We start from the raw sequence: 7431 nt of genomic DNA, 5'->3' as shown, positions 1-7431 counted from the left end.
CACTATCTGAAGAATTGATGAAATTATTGCTAATAAGTTATGCTACTTTGCCCTTATACATAATATGATATAGATAAAGAAAAGGTGGGAAAATATGAGACCGACAGGAGAGGCAAAAGCAAAATAGGTTATCTTCAAGACCAATGGCATCCACGACCCCTCAAAACTAATTAAACTAAAGCAGTGGGAAGTAATTAATGTTTTATGTAGGTCAGGCAGAATAGTTTTACTTGCTTTGAGAAACATATTTACTCTTGAAGAAAAAAAAATTGTTTTTAAACCACCCTATAAAAGTTATAGAAACTGTATAAATGTTGAAGTAGATTTAATGTTTGAATTATCACTGAAAATGAATGTATATATTATTTCTTTATCCTCCTCTGTTTGTAATAACTTACAGCATTCAACTCATCTACTGTATTTGATATCAAAAGCTGGAAAAACTAAAAACTACATGTGATCGATTTCATTGTGTAGCCTATTCCGTAACAGGTATCAATGAGAGTTAATAGAACTAAAACGTTAAGGTATCCATCCATCATAAATATAAAATAAATAATTATAAAAATCAATCACCAGTGTTGACTAAATATAAGGCTTAACTTGGCTGTAACACGGTGGCTACTCAGGATATAAACATGTCTGTGTAACTCTGGCTGTAAATCCTGAGAGAAACTTTAAATGTCGTCCTCAAACTTCCGTGTACAATATTTTACACCACTTCATATAAAAAATTTGCAGTGATTGTACGAAATTATTCTTTTCACAAATTCTTACACTATTTGATTATAAGCGTCAAATAGGTTGTGTCTCTCTTGTTGTAAGAGAATTGAAATAACTGAAATCTTAAAGTTAGTACATAAACACACAGTTACGCATAAGACAACAAGTGTGAACTGCCGACTGTTTCAGTCTGATTATTCTGTATATCTTTTTTCATTATCCTGGAGATGTCAAAATTGACTAAAAGTTTAATTGGTATGTTGTGTTTTGAGATTTTTTGAAGACCTCTTAGAAAAGGTAATTTTGGATTTGTTACTTTTATGTACATAATCTCTTTAACAGAGTGTTGTGTACTGCAGGCTTTCTTCTGGCACTTTTCAATGAATGTCTCAAAGGGCTAATTTCTTCTTGTAGATTGTCCTAATGGAATCGAATATACCAAAACATCTTTTTTTATTTTCTTTTTTTCCGTTAATACTACTGTAAAAGTTTATAACATTTATCAAAATAAATCTGAAAATATTACAAAAATTATGTACTTTACTCTAGTTGGGTCATAAGTAAATACGTAATTCTTACAAGTTATGTGATTTTCTATCACTTTAATTTGGTTTCACATGACCAAGGTACAGCTATGTTGAACAAGCTAAAGAATTGTTGATACATAACATTTAATTTTACCCCACGAACAAATCACTACAAACATCCTAACCAAGATATATTGACTTTGTACACCTCCACACAAACTGTAGTCAGCAAAACATGTCAGCTCGAGAAAAAAAATACAATCAGTATCTTGTTGATAACCACGAGAGTCAGTTTTGAGTCAAAGCGACCCACAACTTGTATTGCTTATGTGGAATGAACAACATAACGGAACTTTAAACAGTTGATACCGAGTGTTTTGGCATAACAACTTTTAATCCCTCAACAGCCGGCAAAAACTAGTGCGTCCCAGTGTAAGTTAATAAAGGTATTACTGAATACTGATATGTAAATTATAACTTTTAAAATTAGTGTATTTCTTTAAATTGGTTTTCAATGAAAATTAAATTCGTATTGAATTAATGGCTTAATATAAATCCTCAATTGATATTTTTGTGAAAAAATGTTTCTAAAGTATTTAGTTTTAATTGTTTAATTGATTCATCAAAATAATCGTTATGTATAAAACAGAGGTTTAATATTTTTCAATAGTAATATTTCTTGACAAGTTATTGGACTAGTTATTTCTATTTCCATATTCCACTACTCCTACTACCTCAAACAAAATATTAAAATAAAATAAATAAGTTATACATCAGGTGGTACATAATTTCCACACATTTAAGAGCCAATGTAATGAATATATTTCTTACAATGTAAATTGATTCTTAACACTTACGAGGAATGTCAAGTTATTAATATTTTCACATTCATCATATTTATAAAATATTATTATTTAAAAAATATTTGTTTTTAAATTAATATTAATTTTAAAATATAAATTTTAAAATGAATGGTTTATTTGGTTCTACATTCATTGGGATACAAATCAAACTCATGACATTGATTAAATTGCTTGTATTCCAGGAAGTTTTCTACGTCCAGTAATTAATAATCTTTCTTGATATTCGCGTCGCTTGCAGAGTTTCATATCTCACCTAAATTGGCCGATTCAGTACAAGTGGAACACTTTTATTATGCTTATTATTATTTTACTTACGATAACAAAAGTTTTAAATAAATTATAGATGGATAACCTTTATACTATGTTAATTACCCGTAGAAGTGGCCAAAGCATGATTGTATACTAAATACACGTAAACTTCAAAACTATATACACGGTTTATAAAACAATTACAGGATTATTTTTGTTATGGGTTAAACAAGATTTAATCTAATGGAATATCATTTTCTGTATTATTGTTTATTTACAGAATTGCTATACTGTAAGCTGTAATGGACAACCACTATTCCTAACACATTGCAATTTAAATATAAAATTGAAGAAGCTCAATCAAACCCTTCAAATCTTTAGAAAATTTGGTTTATATCAATTGGTTAGTACAACATGATGGAACATGTTTAAGTTGCTCGTAAATAGATAAGCGATTTGAAGATGAAGCAAATGAATAGATATAGGAATACTAAGACTTATCTTCAAATGCACTACCTTAACCGAAAGTACAAAGGGAGGATGCTTTGAGATACAAAAGCAGTAAATAGTAGTATCACACAAATCAGTCAAGTGAGAACAAGAGTTGGGCAACTCAATGGCTCAGCCAATTACTAGATTGGCTCTGTTCCTCGGATTGGAACCGTAAACTGCCTATTGTCAACACCTTACCTTAACGCCACCACCTAATCTATCTTATCTTAGTTGATAGCCTCAAAATTATTCTTAAAATTGCATTTCGATTGTGTAATGTAAACAACAGTTAATATTACTAGCGTATTTTAAGGTGTATTGAATATCAGTTATATCCTAAGAAAAATGTGTCCTGAATAAATGGTCCTTAGAGATGAACAGCTGGTCTTAGTCAAAAACAAAGCCGGACAATATATTACACTTCATTTTGAACTCATCATTCACTCAAATTTGGGTTAAAGTACTTACATAGTAGTTTTTTTAGTTACATTGTACATAGTCCCCATCTTAAATTATATAAATAATACACTTTTCTCAATTTGTCCTTGTTGAAATCAGTATCCAATATTATATTCATGTCACTATATTCACATTACGTTCAATAGGTAAAATGCAGTTGATATGCTCAATTGTATTTTATTAGACGAACAAAGGGATTCATTTGGTGCTTTATGTATTTATTCTTCCATGGAAAAAGGGCAAAAACTATTTTACAACACAAAAAGGTTTTCAAAGTAGCTAAGCTCAAACGTATGGTTATACGCCTAGTTGTGAATCTTTTAAGGCTAAGGTAGATGCTAGTAGAAGTAAAAATTTGTCAGGCACATCTCAATACAACGGTACGCTGCCTTCAGGATCCGTCCATGCATTAGTTTATGTCGGAGATTTGTTCTGCCTCCTACCTTGACACATGATTGGACCAAAACGTAGCATCAGACCTTGAACGTGACCACTTTAAACATACTTGTAGACAGCTTTATAATCATAATATTTTATTCAGTAGTATATTACATTAGTTCTAGGCTATGTAAAAAATCAGAATGAATCGTGAATTAAAAGATTTTTAGTCTATCAAAAAGATTTTTACTGTATTATTAATTGCCTTTATTTTATTTGGCCACTTACACGGCATATATACATTGTTAGGAATACTATTGACTATCTTAAGATTGTGTAGCCCTTAAGAGATGTGCACAATGATTGACTTTTCTTATAATTAAATGACATAACCTTTATAAGATACTTTTTTGGAAAAAATAAACGATTCCACAACAAAATGGCGAATAAAAAATAGTTCTTTGAAAATTACTAACGAATATTATTTTATTGTTATTCGTTGACCTACTGTACAATGTCATCAGTTAACTAAGCATAGTAAACATTGTATGTGAGGTAGAACAACACTCGGACGTACTCTCATGTGAAACGTCCTGTAAACATATAAACATGTAGGATCACATGTCGCAGAACAGACACTCTCAGCGTGTTTAGTCAACAACCGAATATTAGGTTTTAAACCAATACGAACTTAACATTACGTATGTTTTATACTACATTAAAATGGAGTATATAATATTGCGTTTCTTAAGTCGATCCTCACAATACATACAGTAATAAAGTTATTTAAACAATATATTAAAAGTAGTATCTTTTAAAGGCTACAATAACAGTAATAAAATTATAATTAGTATAAAACATTACGGAATTAAGTAGCCCGCCTGATAAAATGTAATCCTTCCAAAAAAACATGTTTTTGTTAACATTGTTTTACTACTGGTTGCAGCATTCTAGTCAATTTGCACTTAGGTACAAAGTAATGCTAAAAGATCACTAATTAAGAAGGTAAGGAAACTATTGAGGTCTCCAAATCAGGGAGCCTTATTCCTTGTATATTGCATTGGAGCAAATAATCTTTAGCTGAATATCTCCACAATGGAAGACAGCTATTGGTATATACTGTACTACACCATTGTATGTGTAGCATTATTTATCCTACCTTTTTAATTAGAACAATGTACTTGAATTCCTCCTAGAAAATGTCAAATGAAAGAAATCATTAAATCTTTTTCGTTTCATATTACTTTACAAGGATTTAACAGATTACAGTTTAAATAACTTACACACTGCTTGTGAACATTATGTAAAGACGAAATAATTATGTAAAACAAAACGTTACGAAATTACGAAACTAATAATAAAAACAAATTTAATGATGAAATAATTTTAAATGACAATATGAATGGAGATTTATTGAGATAAATGTGTAAATAATAATTGGTATCCAAACACTTCCATATTCAAAAATTGATTATTAACGTCCACGTAAGACCATTTCAGACCTACTGTGCTCTAATTACCCTAAAAGAGCCATTTGTAGAAACATATTGGGTCTTATAGTATTTATTATTTATTACAAAGATGAAGGGGGGTTCTAAGATTAGTATGAAACCACTTGGATATAATATAATATCTACTGTACTGTAGGATACAACGAACCATACATTCTCATATGACTTAACTTTTTTATTGTGTCAGATATTAATAGTTTGTTTTGCCATCTACGTAATGAAATACAAGGTTGTAGTGCATCTTATCGAGTTTAATGTCTAGCAATTGAATCACAGTTAATTGGTCACGTGATTCACTGCTAAATCACTTGGAGGAAAAAGTAATGAATCCCACGAAAAGTGGCTACAAACTGCGGAGATAACGTTGGGTTAGCAACGGCACCAAGTAGATAAATTATACCACCTGTTTGTTTGTGTTACAACGACAAGGTTTCTCTGGTTGGTGGCCAGTTTTCTCGATACTATGGACCTTTCGTTGCGTTGTATCAGGTTATAACACTTTAATAGACTACGTAAGATTCACTTATCGACTGTTTTTAATTTCAGAACATATTATTGGTAACTGAAAATCCCACGTCATACGTTGAACAAGGGGATCAAATATTTGTAATTATTATGACTGACTAATTCTTCAATCAATATTCTAATGGAATGGTAATATTTGATTTAATGGTTGTATACATTTAAAATGCATTAGTATGGGAATATTGGAGACATGTGAGTAGATGTTGGCCACCAGGAACGCAATACCAAAGGGAAAAGGACGCCTTTTTTAAAAGATCACCACCTACTGGTCCTGTCATAAATAGTTTTAAAACTATATCCATCTACCTGCCATGTTACAATATTTTTTTAAGTTTTTGAGCCTTGAAAAAATACTCATTTGATTCAAAGCTACTGACAATAATACACATTTAAATACTGCTAAAAGGGACATTACAACGAACAATATACAATTATACTGACATGTGACATGTAGTTTTTATTTTTAAATAAAAACCAATAACCTTTTTTAATTTCTGAATCAACTGGATTAATGTGTTGGAGTTAGGGAATGGCTGGGTCAATATTTAGAAATGTTTTATAGTCAAATTATTAGAACAGTAGATATACTATGTTGGTAGAGGTGAATGAATGTGAATGGCGTTTACAAGTGGCTGATATATTTAAACCTTATTAAACCTATATTCGCTCAGAGATATATTTATCTAAGTGGTTTTCTTAATTTTCCTAAGGAATCTCAATCTGTGCAACATGCCCGGATGAGAGTTTTCGGTGATGTAAAGGATAAAGCAAATGTAGTGTTAAGAACACCATCCTGGGACATCTTTGACAGTACATCTATATTTGCCACAGTAATTTTAACTTCGTTTAACAGATGAATTGGCATTTATTGCCCTTTTAAGTTAGCAACATTTCATCCTGAGACTACAGAGTAGAAATGCCGATTTCTAACCATTTTATCAGTTCCGTAGTTTGTAAGGTGTAGTATCTATGTGGTTCAAAGTATCGTAGGCCAACTCTACAGGATGCTCTAGCCATCCGGAAGTTAAGTTGTAGTTTAGGATGATGATTTTATTGAGCATCCAACCGAGCCAATTTCCTGGCGTCTCAGAGTTGTTGTAGATGTTTGAAACATTGTATATTCTTGAATTACTATTAACTTTCATTCATGAAAATAATTGACCGTTCGCTTTTGAAACAGCATATTTAAAACATTTGAACTATTTTTAATCTGTTCTGGACTTTTGAGTATTATTTAAATGTTAATAGAATTTCATAGCATTTTAATTATTGTTTTAGACATCGTCCAACACGCAACGCTCAACTCCTAGAAGGCGCGACGACCGCTAGACTACAGCCCACGCACGCTACGAACTCCTAGAAGGCGCGACGACCGCTTGACTACAGCCCACGCACGCTACGAACTCCTAGAAGGTGCGACGACCGCTTGACTACAGCCCACGCACGCTACGAACTCCTAGAAGGTGCGACGACCGCTTGACTACAGCCCACGCACGCTACGAACTCCTAGAAGGCGCGACGACCGCTTGACTACAGCCCACGCACGCTACGAACTCCTAGAAGGTGCGACGACCGCTTGACTACAGCCCACGCACGCTACGAACTCAACGCTCAACTCCTAGAAGGCGCGACGACCGCTAGACTACAGCCCACGCACGCTACGAACTCAACGCTCAACTCCTAGAAGGCGCGACGACCGCTAGA

Source organism: Macrosteles quadrilineatus, unplaced genomic scaffold (genome assembly GCF_028750875.1).
Source record: "Macrosteles quadrilineatus isolate MER2022 unplaced genomic scaffold, UCM_ALF_1.0 Scaffold_9__3_contigs__length_116548681, whole genome shotgun sequence".
In the NCBI taxonomy this organism is placed as follows: Eukaryota; Metazoa; Arthropoda; class Insecta; order Hemiptera; family Cicadellidae; genus Macrosteles; species Macrosteles quadrilineatus.
This window is presented reverse-complemented; position numbering follows the sequence as displayed.